Source organism: Siphateles boraxobius, unplaced genomic scaffold (assembly GCF_051911475.1).
Source record: "Siphateles boraxobius isolate OS27281-9 unplaced genomic scaffold, OSU_SipBor_1 16, whole genome shotgun sequence".
NCBI classification, from domain to species: Eukaryota; Metazoa; Chordata; class Actinopteri; order Cypriniformes; family Leuciscidae; genus Siphateles; species Siphateles boraxobius.
In genome coordinates, this window is record NW_027508766.1 from 16,894,922 (window position 1) to 16,920,153 (window position 25,232).

General features: G+C 46.7%; 1 long non-coding RNA gene across 1 annotated transcript; it reads left to right on the top strand.

The window, feature by feature from the left end:
- The first annotated feature begins 573 nt into the window (after positions 1-573).
- On the top strand, positions 574-25,232 carry LOC143738971 (uncharacterized). Its single transcript, XR_013204108.1, has 3 exons — positions 574-1,001; positions 2,266-2,406; positions 24,883-25,232. It is a non-coding gene; the product is annotated as an uncharacterized LOC143738971 (long non-coding RNA).

The following is a 25,232-nucleotide window of genomic DNA, read 5'->3' on the forward strand; positions in this document are numbered from 1 at the left end:
CTGGAAACCACCTAAGAAACTGTAGCAACCACCCTGGTAACTAGAACTGTGGCAGGGAATTTCGCACAGGCAAATAACACTCACATTTTCTTTAGAACATGTAAAAATCTATTTGTATTATGTGATTGTGGTTTGGAAAAAGAGTGAATCAAATGCTCATACATCTCCTTTAACTGAAATGTGTTAATTCATATGAATATTTGTCATCCTTACCACTTCCCTAATTAGACCCTCTACACATCACACAGAGAGAGAGAGAGAGAGAGAGAGAGAGAGAGATCTAAGTTAATGTCTGTATGCACAATGATAGTGTTCAAGGTAACCATCTAATCACTTCTGAAACTGATTGGACCCTTCAAAGCACAGCAAGTGCTTTTGATTTGTGTCTGTTTTTGTTCCAAACCCCACTCCTTCATTAAACATCACTTCTCGAGTGAGGATATGCTTCTTAAAATTTCATTAAATGGAATATGGCCTGAAGACTCAGACACACACTAATACCACACACATAAGAGCATTGAGGCTGACTCTTCTGTCACAGTGAGAAACTGGGCGTGAAAGTGTTTATCTGGGGCTTTGGGATTATCATTGAGCAAATTACCACTGATCCAGCAGAGGGTCTCAGGCAGACTGTGTGCTTCTGGCAGGGACTGAAGACTCTTTCTCTAGGGTTTAAGAAGGATGGGAGAAACAAGGGGCAAATGACTGTATACTTCATTTTGATGTAACAAATGTAGTCTATTCTTAATGGCTCATTATTGATTCTTCCTTTTTGATATTACGCCCCTCCCCTTTTCCTGTGGAGTATCTTTTGTGTGTTTTGTTTGAGAGTGGTGGCTCATGCTGAAAGAGGCAGAGAGCACTACTCCCAGGAGGATTCATCTCACTTCCAGCCGTGAGTGACTTTCCTCCAGCTGCACCAATGACTCTCCATACACGCCTGCTGCACGGATATGGACTGTATTATTTCTTGGCATTGCTGACACTCTTGATGTCACAAGGTAGGAGTATGTGTATGTTTGTATCAGTCACATTGAAAAAAACAAAACTATATATATGTATTTGTTTTTAACTTATTTTTCTTTATTTATTCTTTACATTTCTTTATTTTTTGATTGTTTTGTCAGTCATAAAAAAACAGTATTTGTCTTTTCTCTACGTGTTTATTTAAGCTCAAATTGCATGTATACTAAGTTTTGTGTTATATAGCAAAAATTGTAATGCCCTTGTTCTTTGAACAATCCACCTGACCAGTGAACTTGCTTGGTGACTACTTTGCAAAATTCAGAAAAAAATTCCTTTGTGTTCATTGTAACACAAAAATCAAAACACCCATTTTTGATTGTAATCAAACACACATTTTGTATTTGACACGCATTACACGAATAATACTCTAGAATTCTGACGCAAATGTATCTGAGCTATATTCTGATGCCAAATGTATCTGAGCTATATAAGAGTAATGAATACAGATATCTTTGTTTGCTTGCAGTGTTGCATCCTAAAGCTCACTAGCCTCATTTAGATCTAATCTTACATGCAAATACAACATTTCTGTCTGAACGGATTCCACTGAGGCGGTTATATAAAGTGAGCCACCGCCACCAGATGAACTTTGCCTTTTGAAAAGGACATGGAGATCACATTACCAGAAATCATAAATTACCATACATGAGAAAAGCCAATAACCTGTCAGAAACTGCACACATTATGCAGATTTCTACTGGATAGTCTCAAAGCACTATGTCAGACAGATCGCATGTCACTGCAAATCATTCAAAAGATTAGTGGGACTCAGTTGCATCAATAATGCATGCAAGCGAATGCTTTTCCTTGTTGATGTAAATGATTTACTTTTTTCAAAACATTTCATTAATATCATGTAATGCACTGCCTTTCCCACATAACATTATCAAATTGGAACAGTACATTAGCCTAACAACCACCTGTCTTAGTGTAGCCAGAGGCACCGTGCAGCTAAACCCATGTGTATCAAGAGCAGGGTTCTGAGCACATGGCTGAGTGACTTAAAATCTCAGGGCTAAATTCAATCTCAGTCGTTATAAAATCATCCATGTTTTATCTGAAGCCACAGTTGGGGTGAAATCATTGAGAAACTCATGGTGACCGAAGATATTGCTGTACATTTACTTTGAATTCGGCTCATTTTGGAATACAGTAGGCTGTTTTTTTCTTTTTCTTTTTTTATTAGTATTCTCCACAGCTCTGATAAAAAAAAACAAATATCTGCTTTCTGCTTTATAGTTGATGGGCTGCAGTGTTATGCCTGTAACATTGTCCATAACCAGAGGTATGTGGATGTAGGCTGCTCCAGCCCCGAAGTCATCACCTGCTCCCACTCTCACAAGGGCTTTAAGCATCGCTTCTGCATCAGGACAGAAAGTGGTAAGAATATCGCCCTTGACTACAACCACCCACCAGCAACAATCAGAAATGGCTGCCTGGTTTTCTATGGCTGAGGCAGTCATTTCATGAGCATCATTTGCTTTGGAGAATAATGCATCATGATCGTTTTTGGTGACAGTTTGGTTTGTCAAATGCATGGTGAGGATTTCTGAAATCCTTTGAGCAACAGCAGAGACACCTTAATCCTCCTTGTGAGACTCTCTGCGTGTAATTGTCATCACACTTTGGCAGCTAAAGGAGCATTAGAGGCGGATGATCACTCCTCAGAAAAGATTAACTGAAGTTAGTGATCATAGTGTTCCCTGCCCCCTGTCTAATTAACCTGCTTTAACCCGTACAACACCTTCATCTCCAAATCAAACATAAAAACCTTCATTTGCTTTGAATGTATGTAATACATTGATTTAATAGACTGTTTGTAAATTATTTCACTCTTGAAAATAAAGGTTCCTTATTTGGCAAATAACCTTTAGCATCCATGGAACACTTCCATAATTCAAAATGTTCTTTATAGTGAAAACAGTTTCTTAAGATCATTAAAATATTCTTCACACTAAGGAAAAAAGGTTATTTTTAAGAAATGTTCACTGAAAGGTTAATTATTTGGGGAACCAAAAAATGGTTATTCTATAGTATTGCTGCAAAAACCACATTTTGGAGCCTCTATTTTTAAGAGTGATGATTGAGGCTTCCAGCACAAATTTCAGATATCATTGCTTGAGCGAAATTCTTTGTAACTTGAAAACCCGATCGCATTTATGACCCAAATGGCATTGACAGAACACAGCCTCTTATACAGACAATCCTCCAGATAGGTGACAGACCTGCACAGTCGAATTGATAAGGCTGATAAGAGCATTTAGACAGCGATCATCAGGGATTTCTCTCTCTCTCTCTCGTGTTGGATCATCAGCCAGCCGTAATCCTCCAGAGTTATCCACTTTCACAAGTTGAGCCAGCTCTGCCTCCCTCCACAGCTCAGCATGCCTCACATACTTGTCACATGACAGCACTGAGCAAGTGCTCATGCCACTTGTTTTACTGTAGTGTATGGCCAGATATTGCATCGCTTCAAAATAAGATAATTAATAATTACGACTCCTCAGTGGTAAAAATGCACTTACAATGGAAGTCTTTGTAGAGTCTGCTTGTATTTTTTTGTTGTAACACATATAGGCTACAGTTTCGACACTATGAAGCCTTCTTAATGATCTTATTAGAAGTGTGACTACTGTAAGTGGATGAACTTATGGTCATGCATTACTGACATAAGAGAGAGAGAGAGATGAGATCTCCTCAATCCAAACCAAAAAACCTTTAAGCTTCTCCAAAGTTTGGGCCCAAAGCCTTATGGTGACCTCTCTTGCACCATGAATGTGCACAGTGAACAATTTGTGATATACCACATCTATAAAAGTAAGCAACCAATATTGCTTATTTAGAGAGTGTGGAGGCTTCTAACTTGTTGCCACTATTTTCTTGGCAGCTGTCATGCCAGCTAAAAACATCTGCTTCTCAGTTTTGTTAAGTTGGATATCGGTAAGGGCTTTTTAAAATAAAAACAGATGGAGATAGAGGAACCGAAACATTTCATATTTTGGACAAATTTACTTTAACCATATTCAAAAAATAAACAACCCCAGGGCATTCCCAGATCATGTGATAAAAAGTAAAAATTTCCTGTGTATGGCACAGCGTACAATTAGGTTCAGGTTTAAGCTTCATACTGTATAGTTTGCGAGGAGTCATTTAGGTCCTTTGAATAAAGTTTAAATGTATTTGTTCATGGTCAGGATTCCTAGAAGCATGCATCACCATGTCCCAAACACTGTAACAATCAAAACTGAGGGCAAGGTCAGGAATATCGGTCTGCCAGGCAGAATTTATTGTCAAAAGGGGATACATGTTTTCCAGAATATAATAGTACAACAACTCCAGTTAGAGACAACATTTAGAGACAACAGTTAGAGACAACAGTTAGAGACAACTCCTCTTGTTCCATGAATCTCACATAATACATTCAGTAAAAAATGATTTTTAAGGTGAGCCATCCAAGTTACCTCGTAGGCTTTCATGGCTGCCCTCAATGTCATGGAACGGGGGAACGGAGACGAGGATACAAAAGCAGGTTGAGGTGATGTTTATTAAATAATATAAAATAAAGACAAACTACAACTAAAACAACCCCGAGGGGGAAAACAAGAAAGGCTTCAGGCAAAAACAGGAAACATTGACAACGAACCAGCACAGGACTACAAACACAGGGAGGCTAAATAGGGAACAAACAAAGGAGGGTAACGAGCAGGACAGGTGGGACAAATTAACCAATAATCTGATAACAAGATGGGAGGGGCTAGACAATAGACAGGACAGCACATGACACAAAGGAAACACATGACAAGCCATGTGCTCACAATAAACAGAACTAAAACACAAGCACATGACAAACCAGGAATGTCAGAGCTCTGTCACCCACTAAGATAAAACCAGACAGAAGTGACAGAACCCTGACATTACCCCCCCCCCCCCCCCCCTCAAAGAGAGACATAAAAACGTACACAACCCAACACCACAGCAGACAAGTCAGACCACCCAGGAACAGAGACCAAGAAGGGGGGGAGGGACGAGAGGGTTGAGCCAGGGAGGTTCAGGCCTATCAGGAGTCCCGGCTGAGGTCCAGGGTGGTGCAGGCTGTGTTCGTGACCAGGGCGGAGCAGGCTGTCCATCGGGCAGCCAGGGCGGCGATGAAGCCCCCCCGGGCAGCCATGGCATTGGAACAGGAACAGACCCTGGCTCAGGAACAGGCACAGATACCGGCTCAGACATAGGTGACTGGACTGCGGACCGATGATGGTGCCCACGACCACGACCATGTCCCCCTCCATGGCCCCCACGAGTCACCGAGGATCTGGCCAAGCGAGTTCCCCCAAAAGATTGCGACCGGCCAGGAGTCCCAGACGAGCTGCCAGTCGCAGTCCTGGGCTTACCTCCTCCCACCCAACCACCGGCTCCATTGGTCTCCTCAGTCCTATGAGCGCACATAGCGAAATAGTCCAATAAGGAGATAGCAGATCCTTTCTCTCCCGCAGGAAAAATCTCATCCCGCTGTATCCACATACTTGGCTGGTTCGTTCTGTCACCGAACGGGTGAACGGAGACGAGGATACAAAAGCAGGTTGAGGTGATGTTTATTAAATAATACAAAATAAAGACAAACTACAACTAAAACAACGCCGAGGGGGAAAACAAGAAAGGCTTCAGGCAAAAACAGGAATCACGAGGAAACATTGACAACGAACCAGCACAGGACTACAAACACAGGGAGGCTAAATAGGGGAACAAACAAAGGAGGGCAACGAGCAGGTCAGGTGGGAAAAATTGACCAATAATCTGATAACAAGATGGGAGGGGCAAGACAATAGACAGGAGAGCACATGGCACAAGGGAAACACATGACAAGCCATGTGCTCATAATAAACAGAACTAGAACACAAGCACATGACAAACCGGTAATGTCAGAGCTCTGTCACCGACTAAGATAAAACCAGACAGAAGTGACAGAACCCTGACACTCAACTGTAAGTCAAGAAAAGGTAAAACTGAATGGAAAGTTCTTCAAAGGTATAAAGAGCCTCGTCCCCTATTATATCATCCACGAAGTGAATCCCTTTGTCGTACCACTGTCGACACTGGCCAATCTTGATTGGGCACTTACCAATTAGCAGACCATCAGTATTAATGATAGGAGAGTATGGATTCCAATTTGAAATAATATTGCAAGCTTTTTTTGCTGCCCTCCAGACCAACAGAAGGTGAGACACTATAGGACCGAAATGGAGTTTACACTTATTTAGAGGGATATTACAAAATAAAATTTCATCCAACTTCATAGGAAGAACCAAAATTTCCTTCAGGGTGCTCCAAGAAACTTTATCATCGTTCCAGCTAGGGATGCAGTATAAAAAGTGATACAGCCCAGTGATACAGCTTTAAATCAGGAAGAGAAAGTCCACCTAGATCTATCTCGCTGCATCGTGTAAAGTTTAAGAAGAGGGCGTTTGCCATTCCAGACAAATTTGGTAATTATGCCCTGTAACCTATCCCGAAAGGGAGGTAGGGGAGGCAAGGGCAGGATAGAGCTCAAAGTAAATAAGGGGGAGCACATTCATTTTGATTATGGAAACACATTATCTAAGAGTGTTTGAGAGTGATAACCCAGTTCCCTTTCAAGGGAACTCGAGCTGCGTTTGAGACGCGGTGGGAACGCTCTGCGTGATTACGTCCTGAAGCACGTGTAAAATCAGTCCAATGGAAGCCCGCTACGACATAGGTGACGTCATAGACCAGGAAACTATAAAGCAACCCTGAAATCAGACCGCGATAGCTTCTGCACCTTCAGCAAGCGCTCTCTGTATATCTGTCCTTGTCTATTTATTGTTGTCTGTCAAGCCCAATATATCTATCATTATTATGGCGAGCAAGCAAGATTATAGACGGTGTGTTGTTCCCTGCCCACGTTATATACGGGTGGGGACACACACATCAGCTTTGTGTTGCTTGTTTGGGAGTGGAGCATGCGCAGTCCTCGAGGGGGCTGATTGTGAGCATTGTCCAGACGCTCCGCTCTCGCCGATCGTTCTTTAAGGAGGACGGTACTGTTTGCGCTCCCCGCGCGGGTCCCGCTGTTGCCTAGACACGGCGGCGACTCGCATTTTGGGGTTCGAAATCGGATCTGACAGCGTGGGTTGGGACGGGCCTCGCCCTATCTCAGCTTTCACCTGCAGATCCAGTGTGCTGCGATTTCCAGTTCTGAGGAATTGGTATCGTTAGTGTTTTGTTAAGAAAAAGTGAACAAAACAAATAAAAATATTAAGAAAAAGGCAGATGTTTGATTTTTCAATAAATAGGCAGCTCATAACTCTGTTGAATAAAGAGGAGCTTTTAAAAGGAGGCTTTTCTAATGCTGTTGCTAGTTAAATATTTACTGGACAGCTGAACATTATGAGAGTGAAAATAAAAAGAGTTTATTAGATGAAATATATCTAAAAAAACAGGAAAACTCTGTATCTCAGCCTCCTCGTCGGGGACTACTGGTTTTTCCCTATCTCCACACTTAGGTGTCGAGATCGTGGAATAAACCGGTTTCTATTTTATGTGTTTAATACCCAAACGTCTAACTAGAGTAATGTTATGGGTATTAAGTATCATGGTATGACAGTGCCTTGGATTATAGAGACGCTTGCGAGCTTTCTCTCTCCCGAGTCGGCGTCATAATTTTTAACCCCGACGTTACCCACCAGCCATCTTTAATAATAAATAAATTTTATTACGCAGTACTGGTGGGTAAAGTATTTAAGGACATAGATGAATGTGAGGATGTCAGCATTGACTCTATTCAAGAATATATATATATATATATATGTTTATATGTATACGTTTTTCTGATATAAAAATAAAGAAAAAGAAAGATAAAAATGTCTGTTCTTCTGGACGCTCCGCTTTCAAGAAAACTAAACCTTTCAGCGGCGTTCCAGAGGTTTCTTCCTCACCAATCTATGTTCCTGAAACTGGCATAGAGTACAAAGAAGAAGACCTGATGCCGAGGCTATCAGGCTTCTAAGGGTGGTCCCCTCCGGGGTAGGGACGGTTTTGAGAAATCGTTTCTCCTCGGCGCCCTCTGGGGTGCGACTCTCTGAGGAGGGTCGCAGCGCTGCCAGTTCGGTTGTTCCCTGCCGGTTCACCGTTCAGGGCACCGAGGTGTCAGCGTCCCCATACGATCCTCCGAGGAGGGTCGTAGAGCAGTCAGTTCGGTCTCCCTGCCGGTTCGCCGTTTCAGGGTGCCGAGGTGCCTGCTTTTTCCTAGGATCCTCCGAGGAGGGTCGTAGGAACTAAGCTAGTTAGAGGTAGGCAAGATCTGAGGACTGTCGTCATCTCTAATAAAGCTTAGACAAGAAGTCCTGTCGAATGAAAAAAAAAAGAGGGACGGTTTTGAGAAATCGTTTCTCCTAACGGCGCCCTCTGGGGTGCGACTCTCTGAGGAGGGTCGCAGCGCTGCCAGTTCGGTTGTTCCCTGCCGGTTCGCCGCTTCAGGGCGCCGAGGTGTCAGCGTCCCCGTGCAATCCTCTGAGGAGGGTTGTAGAATGGTCAGTTCGGTTGTTCCCTGCTGGTTCGCCCGCTTCAGGGCACCGAAATGGTTGTTCAATCAAATCCAGAGGCCAGTCTCGAGAGACTGGTTCCCTTATCGGAATTTCTGGCAGCGTGGAAACTTCTGCCAAATATTTCTCTATGGGTCCTGCACATAATAGAAAAGGGTTACAGAATTCAGCTCGGTTCTCGTCCGCCCTGATTTCAAGGAGTCCTCCCCACGGTGGTGGACTCACAGCAGGCTCTGGTAATGGAGCAAGAAGTACTGACACTTCTTCGAAAGGGAGCTATAGAAAGGGTTCCCTTTCGTTGTCACTCCGAGTTACGTCGGATGACGACGAATGGGGTTTCGCTTAGAACACCTATCAACTTCGAGTATTACAAAACGAGCCAATGGCAAAGAAATGCCATGGGTCTGCGGAATTTGCATGACGTAACTCCGCCCCACCTCGTGGGTATAAAAGGAGGACGCCAGCAACAGGCAGATATGTTTTCGCTTCGGAGCCAAGAGCATTTCTTCACTCCACAGTCATCTCTGACTTCGCTCTACGAGACGAGCTTCTCTCTCCGGTGTTGGTGTGACGGCGATCTGCAGCGAGCTCACAGTGCCTGCTGATCTGTGCAGTAATCTGCCAGTGTGTGTGTGTCTCCCTGTGCGCTTCAACATCGCGGAGTTTTTTCTCTCCTCTCATAAAAGAGCTCGCACGCGGCACGTCTTTTTAAAGACGGCTCGCCCGTGCATTTCTGGTTGCAGCGGACTGGTATCGGACTCTGATGGGCACGAGCGCTGTCTAGTGTGTTTGATCATGCTTGAACAGCGCTCGTGGGTGACTCATGTTCTCGCAAGGGAACGTGATCATCGCGTCATAAATAGGTCGAGACTCGGTGAACTCGCAAGAGTGAGAGTCCCCTCATCCACCCCCCGATCTCGGCGGGTGGCCAGGGTGACCTGAGGGTTACGGTCTGGAACAAGGCGCCGACTATGTGTCCGTGACCCCAGCCCCCCTCTTCAATGACGGTGCCCGCTAGTGAACTGCTGATTCCCGCGAGTCTACCCTCTGGTGGCCCGCGTGTTTCAGTTGAAGCTACAGAGGAAGATGCCATGTCTGTTGCAGCATCACTAGGTGGGCTTGAGTCTTCTGGAAGTGAGGGCTCGTCACAGCTGCCACCTTCCGGTGTGCATACGGCTGTGCCTGAGTCTGATCCGGAGATGACGGCCATGCTTTCCTGGGACGATTGGTTTTGGGTAAGGCCGCCGACCCTCGTCCGTGGCAAACCCCAATACCTCTCTTCCCGGACGTGCATGATGAGATCTCGAAGTCCTAGAAGACCCCCTTGTCTTCTCAGGACCGCTCGCTGATCTCATCCGCCTTTCCTCCCCTCGATGGGGCCGCTGCCCTTGGGTACACTGGGGTTCCCCCGGCTGAACGCTCTGTTGCGATGCTATGTGTCCTCAGAGTGCTTCTTCTCGGCGCAATCCTAAGCATCCGCCCGTGGCCTGTAGGTTTTCGTCTACGCTTGTGGCGAGATCCTATAGCGCCACGGGACTGGCAGCCGCCTCACTGCATGCCATGGTCATTCTGCTGGTCCACCTGACCCAGATGCTCATGGACCTGCACGAGGGCGGGACTGACCCAGGGCTCTTCACTGAGCTGCGCGCCGCCACTGACCTTGCTCTCTGAGCGACGAAAGTGGCCGTACGCTCCCTGGGTCAGGTGATGCTCACCAGTCTGTGGCTGAACCTGTCTGATGTGCTGGATGTCGCGCGGACCCGTCTGTCCGACATTCCCATATCCCAGGTCGGCCTCTTCGGCGGTGCGGTTGAGGGCTTGCCCAACAGCTCTCAGCCGCCCATGAGCAGAGTGAGGTTGATTCTGTCCCGACGGCCCCGCCGTCCGCTCAGATCCCTCGTCTGCCCACCGCCGAAGGCGCCCTCCCGCGGCTCCCACCCCGCCCGTTCACGGGCCGGCTCTGGGGGCCGCGGGCGGACGCCACAGCCCTCTCCAGCCCCGCCCCCCGCTACACGCCGGGTTAAGCGGCGCTCGTGAGACGGGCACCTCGGCGATGGAGCAGACTGAGGTTGATTCTGTCCCGACGGCCCCGCCGTCCGCTCAGATCCCTCGGTCTGCCCACCGCCGAGGGCGCCCTCCCGCGGCTCCCACCCCGCCCGTTCACGGGCCGGCTCTGGGGGCCGCGGCCGGACGCCACAGTCCTCTCCAGCCCCGCACCCCGCTACACGCCGGGTTAAGCGGCGCTCTTGAGTTGGGCTCCTCAGAGATGGGACTCAGTTCTTTCCAGGAGTTGGTAGCAGGACCACTCCTTTCCCCGGGGAGGGCCGGGGAAGAATCCTTATTCTCCAAAGAGCTGATTCTCCCGTCTCTGAGCACAGAGTTCTCGGACGTCACAGAGCGCCGCCCACAAGCCGTGCTCTCCTCGTCCCCCTCTGTCCCAGAGGTGGTTGACATGGCGTGCCGTCCACGGACCGCTTCGCCCCTGTCCCCCTCTGTCGCCAGACCCCTGGCAGAGCAGGCCCCCGCGGGACGACCAGCCTGGTCCTCCCCTGGCCCCTCTGCCAGGGCGCGGTTGCTAACTGTGCCCCCACATCGGGCCGCTATGCCGTCCACGTCTGGGCCAGTTACTCCGCTTCGCTGCCCCTCCGGGGGGACGCCTGTGGTCGCATGATCCCGCTGGTTCAGTTCCTGGGAGCCTGGTTAGAGCTTCCCCGTCTGTCCCGCTGGGTCGCGCGGACCATCAGGCTCGGCTATGCGATTCAGTTCGCACGGTCTCCTCCCCACTTGGGGAGTCCGCTCCACTTTTGTTGGTGGCTATGCCCCCATCAGGAGAGCAGAGATTGCCACCCTGCTGGCGAAGGGCGCAATCGAGACTGTCCCTCCAGCCGAGATGAGGTCAGCCGGCTTCTCAGCCCCTACTTCATTGTCCCTAATAAAACCGGTGGGTTACGGCCAATCCTGGACTTGCGCGTGCTGAACCGCTCCCTTCACAGGATGCCGTTCAAGATGCTCAAACGCGTTTTCGAATGCATACGGCCTAGGATTGGTTTGCAGCGATCGACCTGAAGGACGCCTACTTCATGTCTCTATTCTCCTTGACACAGACCGTTCCTTCGGTTTTCTTTCAGGGGCAGGCATCCAGTACGCGGTTTTCCCTTTCGGGCTAGCCCTGTCTCCTCGCATCTTCACGAAGGTCGTCGAGGCTGCCCTTGTTCCCCTTCGGGAACACGGGGTTCGCATCCTGAGTTATATCGACGACTGGCTGATCATAGCTCACTCTCGAGTTCAGGTTGCGAACACAGGGACCTAGTGCTTCGGCACCTAGCTCGTCTGGGCCTTCGGGTCAACTGGGAGAAGAGCAAACTTTGCCCCGTGCAGAGGATCTCTTTTCTCGGTATGGATATCGACTCGGTCGCCATGTCCGCGCAGCTTACGAGCTAGCGCGCGCGCAGTCACTGCTGACTTGCCTGAAAGATAGAACAGTTCGAGGGCAAGAGTGCGGTTCCACTGAAACTTTTTCAGAGGCTCCTGGGCATATGGCTTCTGCAGCCGCGGCAACGCCGCTCGGATTGCTTCATATGAGACCGCTTCAGCTTTGGCTTCGCGACCGAGTCCCGAGGTGGGCATGGCAACACGGCACCCTCCGAGTAACAGTTACTCCGACCTGCCGTCAGACCTTCACCCCGTGGTCGAACCTCAGTTTTCTACGGGCCGGAGTGCCCCTGGAACGAGCTTCGCGGCATGTTGTTGTAACGACAGATGCCTCCTCCACGGGCTGGGGTGCCATGTGCAATGGACGTGCTGCCGCGGGCTCCTGGACAGGACCCCGTCGCCTCTGGCACACCAATTGCCTCGAGTTGCTGGCCGTACGTCTTGCTCTGCGCCGCTTCCGGGCCGTGCTCAAGAACCAACACGTACTAGTCCGTTCAGACAATACCGCCACTGTAGCGTACATCAACCATCAAGGTGGTCTACGCTCCCGCCGTATGTCGCAACTCGCCCGCCACCTCCTCATATGGAGTCAGAAGCATCTGAGGTCGCTTCATGCCATTTACATCCCTGGAGCCCTGAACTGTGCAGCCGACGAGCTCTCACGGCTTCAGCCCCTCCCGGGAGATTGGCGACTCCATCCCCAGTCGGTTCAGCTGATTTGGGACCAGTTCGGGGACGCACAGATAGATCTGTTTGCCTCTCACGACTCGACCCATTGCGCCCTGGGCTATTCCCTGACCGAGGGCACGCTCGGCACGGATGCACTGGCGCACAGCTAGCCGCGGGGCCGCAAATATGCGTTTCCCCCAGTGAGCCTTCTTGCGCAGACCCTGCGCAAGGTCAGGGAGGACGAGGAGCAGGTCATTGTGGTCGCGCCATACTGGCCCGCCCGGACCGGGTTCTCCGAACTAGTACTCCTCGCGACAGCACGTCCCTGGCCGATTCCCCTGAGGAAGGACCTCCTTTCTCAGGGACGGGGCACCCTATGGCACCCTCGTCCCGATCTTTGGAACCTCCACGTGTGGCTCCTGGACGGGACGAAGCAGGTTTGAGTACCCTTCCACCTACGGTGGCGGCTACCATCACTTCCGCTAGAGCGTCGTCCACGAGACACGTCTACGCGTTGAAGTGGAACCTCTTCGTCAACTGGTGCTCTTCTCTTCAAGAAGACCCCCGGAGATGTTCGATAAGTGTCGTGCTTTCCTTCCTTCAAGATAGGCTGGAGCGAAGGCTGTCTCCCTCCACCCTGAAAGTCTATGTTGCCGCTATTGCCGCACACCATGACCCAGTCGAAGGTAAGTCTGTTGGAAGGCACAACCTGATCATCAGGTTCCTGAGAGGAGCGAGGAGACTGAATCCTCCTCGTCCTCCTCTCGTTCCCTCTTGGGACCTCTCAGTGGTTCTAACTGCCCTGCGGAGTGCTCCCTTTGAGCCTTTGCAATCAGTGGAGCTTAAGTTCCTGTCTATGAAGACAGCGCTCCTGGTTGCATTGGCCTCCATCAAGAGGGTGGGGGACTTGCATGCATTCTCCGTTGACGAAGCGTGCCTGGAATTTGGGCCGGCTTACTCTCACGTGTTCCTGAGACCCCGGCCTGGATATGTGCCCAAGGTTCCTACCACTCCCTTCCGGGACCAGGTGGTGAACCTGCAAGCGCTGCCCCCGGAGGAGGCAGACCCAGCCTTGGCACTGCTCTGTCCAGTACGCGCCCTCCGCGCCTATGTAGACAGGACGCAGTGTTTCAGGACCTCAGACCAGCTCTTTGTCTGTTATGGTGGGAAGCTGAAGGGAAAGGCTCTCTCCAAGCAAAGGTTGTCTCACTGGATAGTGGACGCCATTGCCTTGGCATACCAGCAGCAAGGTCGACCGTGCCCCCTTGGTGTGACCGCCCACTCCACCCGGAGTGTGGCATCCTCTTGGGCTCTAGCGCATGGCGCCTCGCTAACAGACATCTGCAGAGCTGCAGGCTGGGCGACACCTAACACATTCGCCAGATTCTACAATCTCCGAGTGGAGCCAGTGTCCTCTCATGTACTCGCTTCAACCAGCTAGTACTGGACCCGCTCAGGTGTCTTCGCTTGCTCGCCATTCCACTCCACGGACTGGATACGTGCGATATTCTCCTCAGGTGAGCTTCCCCGAAAAGCCCTGAGTTCCTCCAGCACTCCTGACGTTGGCGCCAGTGTCTATTGCCTGTGCGTCGGCTAGGTGCCTCCCGTGTGCATGGTCCCTCCTCTGAGCGACCCCCACATGTGTATTTCCACTGTAAGCCTCTCTGAGCGTGTGTCTTTCCCTTGGCAAGCCACCTTGCCACCCCTGGGGTTGAAATATTCCACCTGCGGCTGGACACCCCAGTGTTCTCCATATGTCTCCTTCGGGTCATATGTGTATTCTCTAAGTCCCCCCCCTCTGGGTTGGCAGTAATTGCATATTTCCCCTAAACTTTGGGATATGCTCCCCAGTGTACCTTGGTATTCCTGTGCTAAATAGGAGTCCTTCGTCCGTGCCAGTCTCACGACAGGGATCTCAGATTTACGCAGGGCACTGGAAGACAGCTGAGAAGGTGGCGTGATTAGACTGGTAACCCCATTCGTCGTCATCCGACGTAACTCGGAGTGACAACGAAAGGGAACGTCTCGGTTACGTATGTAACCCTCGTTCCCTGAGTAGGGAACGGAGACGTTACGTCTGCCTGCCACTTTCCGCTGTACCGCGGGGATCGCCTGAGCTCAGTCTTGGCTCCTCAGCGAAGAAACATATCTGCCTGTTGCTGGCGTCCTCCTTTTATACCCACAAGGTGGGGCGGAGTTACGTCATGCAAATTCCGCAGACCCATGGCATTTCTTTGCCATTGGCTCGTTTTGTAATACTCGAAGTTGATAGGTGTTCTAAGCGAAACCCCATTCGTCGTCATCCGACGTAACGTCTCCGTTCCCTACTCAGGGAACGAGGGTTACATACGTAACCGAGACGTTTCTCCTCCCAGCAGAGAGTCAGGGTTTTACAGCCGTTACTTCATTGTTCCAAAGAAGGATGGAGGGCTGCGTCCTATTCTAGACCTGCGCCAGTTAAACAGCAGGGTTCAGAAACTCAAGTTCAGAATGCTTACACTCAAACAGATTGTATCACAGATTCAGTCCGAGGACTGGTTTGTCACAATAGACTTGAAGGACGCGTACTTCCATGTATCTATCCATCCTCATCACAGGAGGTTCCTGAGGTTCGCTTTCGGGGGCGAAGCATACCAATATCGGGTTCTTCCATTTGGCCTAGGTTTATCTCCCCGCACTTTTACAAAATGCGTGGATGCAGCTCTGGCTCCGTTGAGACTCCAGGGCATCCGCGTATTAAATTACATCGACGATTGGTTGATTTTAGCTCAGTCAGAGCAGGTGGCAGTTCAGCATCGAGATGCTGTTCTGTCCCACATAAAGAGTTTGGGGTTGCGGCTAAACACCAAAAAGAGTGTGCTCCTCCCTGCTCAGAGGACCACTTTTCTAGGTGTAATTTGGGATTCGACCACAACGCAGGCACGCCTGTCTCCTGCTCGTATTTCTGCGATTCTCACAGCCGCAAAGAATGTGAAACTAGGCCAGTCACTCACTGTGAAACAGTTTCAGAGACTGTTGGGTCTCATGGCAGCTGCGTCCAACGTTATTACTTTTGGCCTTCTGTACATGAGACCCCTGCAGTGGTGGCTCAGGACCAAGGGGTTTTCTCCGAGGGGAAATCCGTTCCGCAAGATCAAGGTCACGCGGCTATGCCTTCGTGCCTTGGCCTTGTGGAAGAAACCTTGGTTCCTCGTCCAGGGCCCAGTGTTGGGGGCTCCTTGTCGACACGTCACGCTTTCGACGGATGCTTCCCTCACGGGATGGGGGGCGGTCATGAGTGGCCGCTCGGCGCAAGGTCTGTGGCAGGACCATCAATGTTCCTGGCACATAAATCGTTTAGAGTTGATGGCGGTATTTCTAGCACTCAAAAATTTCCTGCCAGACCTGAGAGGCCATCACGTGTTGGTCCGCACAGACAACACTTCGGTGGTCTCCTATATCAACCATCAGGGGGTCTGAGGTCACGTCACCTTTGCAAATTGGCCCATCAGATCCTCCTATGGGCCCAGGGGAAGTTACTGTCGCTCAAGGCGGTATATATTCCGGGGCGTCAGAATGTGGGAGCAGATATTCTGTCGAGACAGGGGCTGAGGCCCGGGGAGTGGAGACTTCACCCAGAAGTGGTGGAGTTCCTGTGGGAAAAGTTCGGTCGTGCTCAGGTAGACCTTTTCGCATCATCAGATTCAACCCATTGTCCCATGTGGTTCTCTCTAACGCACCCAGCTCCTCTCGGTCTGGATGCTTTGGTGCAGGTGTGGCCGAGGCTGCACCTGTACGCCTTTCCCCCGATATCTTTGCTTCCGGGGGTTCTGGAGAGGGTTCGCCGAGAAGGGGCTCGTCTGCTTCTAGTAGCCCCTTATTGGCCGACCCGAGTTTGGTTCTCGGACTTGGTGTCTCTTCTGGACTGCTCCCCCTTGGAGATCCCAATCAGGGTGGACCTCCTGTCTCAGGCCGGGGGCGCGATATTTCACCCTCGGCCGGAGTTGTGGAAACTGTGGGCCTGGCCTCTGAGGGGGCCAGGCTCAGAGAGACCGGTCTTTCGACCGATGTTGTAGAAACCATTCTTCAATCCAGAGCTCCTTCCACGAGAAGGCTGTATGCGCTAAAATGGAAACTTTTCACCACGTGGTGTGTTGAACGTCAGTTAGATCCTGTTAACTGCCCTGTTGGTTCAGTTCTTGATTTTCTGCAAGACCGTTTCTCGGCCAGGTTATCTCCTTCCACCCTAAAGGTTTACGTGGCGGCTATATCTGCCTACCACAACCCTCTGGGGGGTACTTCTATTGGGAGAAACCCTCTAATTACTCGCTTTCTCCGTGGTACATTGAGGTTGAGACCTGCACTGCACGCTAGAGCACCGGCTTGGGACTTGGCCATTGTACTCGAGGGTCTGGCTTTAGCTCCCTTCGAGCCCATCGAGCAGGTTTCTGAAAAGTTCCTCACTCTAAAGACTTTATTTCTCCTTGCTATCTCATCTATCAAGAGAATTGGTGATTTACATGCTTTGTCGGTTGCTCCTTCATGTCTGGAATTTGCACCTGGTATGGTGAAGGCATTTCTCTACCCCAGGCCGGGTTATATTCCTAAGGTCCCACTGAATGTTGGGGGCCCAATAGTGCTGCAGGCCTTCTATCCTCCACCCTTTAATACCCCTGACCAGGAACAGCTTAACCTGTTATGTCCAGTCCGGGCTTTAGATGCCTACGTTCACAGAGCTGCCCTGTGGCGAAAATCTGAGCAACTATTTGTTTGTTTTGGGTCACCCAAGAGAGGATGCAAGTAAATGGATAGTCGAGGCTATTTCATTGGCTTATGAAGCGGCCGGACAGCCTTCACATATGGCTGTGCGGGCCCATTCTACTCGGAGTATGGCGGCCTCTATGGCCTTAATTTCGGGAGTTTCCCTTCTTGACGTGTGTAATGCAGCAGGATGGTCCTCTCCGCATACATTTGTCAGGTTTTATGACCTTGACCTCTCCACTCCTGGGGCGAGGTTGCTTGCTTCTTAGTGTGGGCAGGACCTCACACAGAACGGGCATTTGTCACTATGGCGTAGTGGGTATAGGGTTCCCACCGCGTCTCAAACGCAGCTCGAGTTCCCTTGAAAGGGAACGTCTCAGGTTACGTATGTAACCCTGGTTCCCTGATAGGGAACGAGACGCTGCGTTTGCCTGCCATACTTCCTGCATGCCCTGATCGACTTGCTTCAGGTTTTTCAGAAGCTATCGCGGTCTGATTTCAGGGTTGCTTTATAGTTTCCTGGTCTATGACGTCACCTATGTCGTAGCGGGCTTCCGTTGGACCGATTTTACACGTGCTTCACGACGTAATCACGCAGAGCGTTCCCACCGCGTCTCAAACGCAGCGTCTCGTTCCCTATCAGGGAACCAGGGTTACATACGTAACCTGAGACGTTATCCAGGTTAGTGAGGTTACACAAACTTTTGGTCAAGATGTCCTCGTAGTTATTTTTAATGATATATTGAAAAGAAGCACCAATCATAATACCCAGATATTTAAATTGTTTAACTACTGGTATACCTGTGGGTAGGACCGTGTTTCACATTGTGTCATTCAGCGGAATGAGTGGCAACTTTGCTTAGTTTATTCTATATCCCGAAATCTATTCTATATCCTGCACCACGTTACCTAAATAAAGGAGGACATCATCTGCATACAACGAAATATGATGACTGGTCCCACATAGTGTGATCAAAGTGATGCCCTTATATATGCGTATTGTCTATGCCAACGAATGTATGAGGCCCCCGGAGCCATGACCTTCAACACAGACCACAAATATGGCCATCCTAAACCATCAAAATACTTCATAGCATATAGGGAAAGGACAGCAACAGGAAGAGTTGAAGAAGATGTACCATTTAATATATGAAGCAATCTTCTCACATTATCTGATGCAAGCCTGGTTCTAATGAAGCCTGACTGGTCACAGTTGATAAGCTTAGTCATAACAGGCTGAAGCCTCTGCACAAGTAATTTAGCATATATTTTCAGATCAGCATTTAAAAGAGACAAAGGCCTATAGTTGGCACAATCATTAGAGTCCTTGTCCTTTTTGAACAAAAGTGAAATAACGGCAATATTCACATATCTCTCTCAACAGTTGTTCCAATCATATAAAAAAATCAAGGTCCCAAACTGTCCCAAAGTTGTGTAAAATTCTGGGGGATCCCATCCAACTCAGGGGATTTACCGCTACGCATATCCAAAGCGGCCTCCTTAAGCTCATTCAAAGTAATGGGAGTATCTAATCTTAGAGACTCCTCCTTCGACAGCTTGGAAAGTGGTATTTTATTTAGAAAATTGGCACAAGCCTCTTGGTTATGCAATTCCTCTGAACTGTATAAGTCAGCAACAACAACAACAACAACAAAAATACTGTGGAAGGTAGCATTAACATGTGAATGTTCATTGAAAATGTTACCATCTCCTGATTTGATTGTGGTGATATCTGAGAAATGTTTATTGGACCTCAATCTAAGGGCAAGTAAACGGCTGGGTCTAATCCTGTTAAAATAATAGAATTGACGCGTTCTATGAATTAATAATTCAGCACGCCATTTCATAATGGAATTTATCTCTTTTTTCACAAGGTTTTTCACAAAACTTTGTTGTAAACCAGTACCGAAAGTTTAGACTCTAAATCATGTAATCTAGAACATTCCTTGTGTTGGAAGCATAGCAAACAGCAAAATTCCTAATAACAGCAACCCATAGTATCCTTGGGTAATCCACTAAACCCTTATTTATTTCAACTCAGTCCATTAGTTGACTTGAGAACATAGTTTTAAATACTTTGTCACGAAGAGGCGTGGTGTTAAAATGCCATCTAGGGGCACAAGCTGGTTTAGAATTTATCAAAGCAAGAGCAATCACTGCCTTATGGTCACAAAGTGCCATTAGCAATAAGCTGACATCCATGATATTATAGAACAAGTCTCTAGAAGCAAAAATAAAGTCAATTCGGGAAAAAAGATTTGTGTCTAGATGATAAGTGGGTGAAGTCTTTAGCATTAGGACTTCATTTACACCACAGATCCACCACCCCCATATCATTCATCCAGGAACGTAAAGCCTCAGAAGCATTTTTTTAATCTAAGTTTTCTCTATCCTAGCAAACACTAAAATGAAAGGCTTCACAGCAAACAAAGGTTAAGCACAGCATCGTTAAGCTTAACATAAATGAGTTCACATTCATAAAATGAAATTTCTTTGAGAAAGATACCAAACACTTATCGTTAAGCTAAACAAAGGAGTTCACATATTACCATCCATATAAGCTTTGGCATCTTTCGGCTCTTTGAAAGTCTTCTGAACAGTGTTGGGGGTAACTTATTACAAGTAAATTGAGTTACGTAATCAGATTACTTTTTCAAGTAACTAGTAAAGTAACGCATTACTTTTTCAATTTACAACAAAAAATATCTGAGTTACTTTTTCAAATAAGTAACGCTAGTTACTTTTTCACATTTATTGACTGACAGCTCTCCTGTCCCCATGTTGAGAGAAATAAAGTGAGGTGTTGTGTGCATTTGCATTGAACATGCATTTACTCATCTCACTTGCACAAAAACATTCAGTATTCCTCAAAATGAATAAAAACAGTCAAATGCAATCTCAGAATTTTGTGCAAAAGTTTTATAATTAAATATGTTAAATTACACAAATATACTTTATGTATTTAATTTCACTTTATTAACCAATGTCTTTGCTATGTCTCTGACCTACAATGATCTAATTCAACCATACTAATAAGCAAAAATGACTTTAGATTAGGTTTAGAAATAAGAGTGTTGAACTTCCTTCACCTGTATCTTATTGTTAGAAATAAGAGTGTTGAACTTCCTTCACCTGTATCTTATTGTTATTTAATCAAGAACAGCAGCAGCTGAAAGGTTTGTTTGAGCGGCGCCCTCTACTGTACAGTAGTAAATATGCATTTCCTTCAGCCTGAGGCTTATTCATTTAACTTTTGATGTGAAAGGGCCTTAACAATTGGCAAAAATAGATTGTTTTAGCTGTTATTAAAAAAACAAACAAACAAGCCCCTGCAGGTGAGAAAAAGTAACGCAAAAGTAATGTAACGCATTACTTTCCATAAAAAGTAACTAAGTAACGTACTTAGTTACTTTTTTGGGGAGTAACGCAATATTGTAATGCATTACTAAAAGTAACTTTCCCCAACACTGCTTCTGAATGCTGTTTGCCCTGAAGATCAACACGACTGGGAAGTTAATTTGGAAACGGATGCCTTTCTTAATGCACGAACTGCCTCGGAAATGTCAGAAGCAATGCAGAGAATCTGGCCCTCGAATTGGAGCTGTCCTTGGCGTCTAGCTGCAGTTAGAATCATAGAAACATCTCTGGAGCAATGAATCTTGATGATAACCAGGCAAGGGCGGCCATCTGTGGGCGTACCAAGCCCCCTGGTGTGCATGGTCAATTGCAATACACGAGACTGGCAACTGCAGCAGTTTCGGAATGAAAGTTAAGTTTTTGTTTTATCATAGTTTTATCATAAACAGTGGTCAAATATTGAAGCTGGAATCTTAAATCTTTCTAATGATACTCAGTTTATCCAGATCAAATAATAGTGTGATGTTTTAAAGTTTCGCAGCAGGCCAGGAGCTCTCAGCCCCACACCACGGATCTAACACACCCTCCAATCCAATCCCTGCCTACTGCGATTTCTACCCTACATCAACCATTCAATCATTGTCTTTTCCTCACGCTATTTCTAATCCTCTTCTCTTTCTTTGGCTGTCTGCTACAGGGGTAGACCCTGGCATGAGGTGTCCTTACCAATGGAATCAGTGTCCTTACTGGGGTGCTTTGGACACTGACTGGGTTTTCCTGTGCTTCAGAAATATTTTTTGCATGGTCTGTAGATTGTTAATCACTTGACCACATCCTGTATGTAAATTAACCATCTAATCCTCTCATGCCTGAAACCAAATCAGGTCAGATCCACAAGTTATGTTCTGCGACCTGCAACTACCTGTTCGAATGCTTCCAACAATTTTGAGGCTAGGGTCAGAGTCGTTTTTTTTTCCATCCAGGAGTAAGGTCTGCAACAATTTCAATAATTTGAAATGTAATAGACAGCATTGCCACTTCTTATATGACTGCGATAATCTTCCATCCGCTCTCATTCCACCTGATATAGACAACAGTATGATTAAAAAAGAAGTTGAATAAGGCTTCATGACCAGCCCCTTTTAAAACAACCCATTTGAGTCTTTCCGTGTCACCCCTTTTGGAGTGGCTACTAGGGTACATTGGCATGATAGATTCTATTTCACCATTCGTTTAACCTTCGACTGCAGAAGCAGTGCCAACATTTGACACGCTGACTGAACCAATGCTGTATTGTTTCCAATAATTATCAAATCCCATACCTCCCATTTCTACTTGCTCTACGATTTCTTAATCATCTTGCCGCATGATGCTATTTCAGCCGCCCATCTTCTCACAGTTCAAAAAGTTTTTGCAGACCTCGGAATTCCGATTGCTCAGGACAAAACAGTAGGTCCAGTCACATCCATCGAGTTTCTGGCATTACAGTAACATAGACTTGGTTAATTTTCAAGGGGCATTGCCTAACGAAAACATTGACAGAGTTATCTTAATCGTGTTTAACCTTCTAGACAGCCCGAACTGTTCTAAACTCGGACTCCTCTCTCTGCTCGGCCATCTAAATTTCCTCACGTCCTCTGTTCTCACTCTGGAGAACCACATCTCCCTAACTCATCCATGCAGCGATGACCTAAAATTATGGACAACCTTCCTATAACAATGGAACAGTCTCCTTTTCTTTTACTACAATAATTCGTCTCTACCCGATGATATCCAGCTGGCCACTGATGCATCCCCCTCCATCGGCTTTGGTAGGTTTTATAAAGGCTGCTGGTTTGCGTCTCTGTGGTCCCTCAGCTCCTAAACATACTGTTTTCTTCAGCTTCTTCAGTTCTGTTCAAGATTTACCCCCTCATCGTCACAGCCTTGCTGTGGGGGAAAGAATGGCCCTCCGATAGTATTGCGATAATGAAGCAATGGCACACTATATTAACAAAGGTCATTCACGTTTCCTCGCAATAATGCCGTTCCCAAAGGCCCTGACACACCAAGTCGATGGTCAGCCATTGTCTGGCTGTCAGTAAGCTTCGGCCGGCCCGGTTTTTGCGGCGTGTTCCACACCGTTTGCACCAGTCGGACGCCATTGTTTTTTTTTTTTGGGCCAATTGAGCATGTTGAGTCGCCGTTCGTCATTGCGCCTACAATGAGAGAGAACTCTGATTGGCTGTTTGTATGCCTATCATGAACAGCATGATTGATATTCAAAAATGGTAAGCAAGTGCAGCTTTGTTTACGGTTTGTATATCTGCAGTTCTAGTTTGGTTTCCCTTTTTGAATGATGTATATAGACTGTTGATTCCTTACACGCAGGTGCAGAATGCACATGCTTGTTGACAGTCGCTTGTAGTTCTTTTGGTGTTCAAGAGTAGCTTTTTGGCTGAGACGCAGCTGACACAAGGCGAAAACACATACAGCTTTTATTGCTGCTAGTTCTTTTACATCATCTTGGTGTGTCAAGCCGTCGCTGCAGGAACCCTCCAAACCTATTGGACAATATGGAAGATTTTCCCATTTTTCCCTTATATCTGTCACGTCATTAATTTCTTATCTTGATAGTGGCAAAGACCTCCAAGCTGGATCAATCAACAGTTATCTGAGCAGAATCCAATCTTTTCATACATTAATTCACTATACAGAGAACCCAACTCGCCAAATTTACCCCACTCTCTGGGACCTTTGACCCGCTATTTGTTGATGAAAGCAACCACCCAGTATCGAGATTCTGGTTTCAAAAACAGCTTAAAGGGGTCATGACCTGCATTATTTTATAATGTTTCCGGGGGTGCACTTATAATTATGTTAGTATGATTTTTACATAAAAAACTGTCATAATTTAGAAATGAAAAGCATTTTTCCTACCCTAATTTAAGCCCTCTGATTTGAATGCTCTGTTTAAAGGGACTTTCTGCTGTTAGACTTCAGTGTAAGGGTCCACTGCTGTGATTGGCTAACATCTTTGCATATGAAATAATAATTACATGTGGAACTCTCATGAAAACTTTTATCACGTTTTTACTATTACAGCTCTAGTTAAAATCTCTAGACAAGATACTAATCGTGAAAAGTGTTGATTATAGCATTATATTTATATCTTTAAATATAATATTTATAGGCTATTATAAATATTTAAATTATATTATATTTAAATTTACATAAAGCACATTGTTTGCATACCCTAGCATATGCGTAAAAACACAAAGTATACTTTGGGCTTTAGACTGTCATTGAAAGTGTATTACATTATTTTTTATTATTATTGTTATTTATTTATTTTGTGGTTATAAATAGTGTCATGGTAAAGTTTGACCTAGCAAAAAAACTAGCAAAATTGCATTTACAGTAAATAGATCAGCTAGACCTATTGATTCCTTTAATGTGTCATAAAGCTGTTCAGTCATGACATCAATTTGTACACCATGCCAGAAAGCTAATTTGCGTTTACTTTTTAAAATCATGTCTGTGATTAACATTCTTAACATTACTTCCATGATTTGTTATGTAATATAAACTACACACAGACATGCATCAAAAATGAATTTTGAATTATTATTATTTTTTTAAAATATAAGTCACTAATAAATTGCTACAGACGTACAGTTGTCAAACAGTTTATCAAGAATGTGTAGTTACTTGTGGTAGCCTAGTTGTATAGTTCTTATAGGCTACCAGCCAATATCTTTGTACATTATATTTTCAACAGTTAGGCCTACTTCATACTTCATGTCTGACTGCATTTATTTAATGTTGCAGAAAAAACACACAAATCACTACTTGCAATGTTAACCACAGGCATTAATTCTAGGCCAACTCATAAATTCAAAACACGCCATTCCAAAAACACACAGGAAATTCTTAACCCATGAACCCATGGCTCAGAAATGCTGAATCTCCTCCAGGTTTTACAACTAGCAACTCGATAGTTCTATTGCGACCTGCATTACAATCGCGTAATCAAATCAAATCAAATCCCTATGAAGGTAATTCTGTGTTAACCCAGCATGTTGTTTCTCAAAAACACTGTTTTTTTTTTATGTTGCTGCAGTTGCATTGGGAGTCATGCTGACCAGTGGCTGTGCCACAGCCCGACACTGCCACACTGAGGAGCTGCCGGGAGTCAACATACACTGTTGCGCCTCTGATCTGTGCAACAGCGCCACCCGCTGGCGAACAACCACACTGATACCTATGTGCTCATTGACGTTTGCTCTGTTGCTTCAAAGTGGGATAGCCTACTGTTGACGAAATGACTTAGAACTTCAAAGTTAACTGCAAAATCACGGCAGCTACAGCCTGGATTCAAGACATATGGAGGGTACCTTGAAAATATAAGTATAATATCTGTGAACACAGACTCTGGAGTATTGTGTGTGTGTGTGTGTGTGTGTGTGTGTG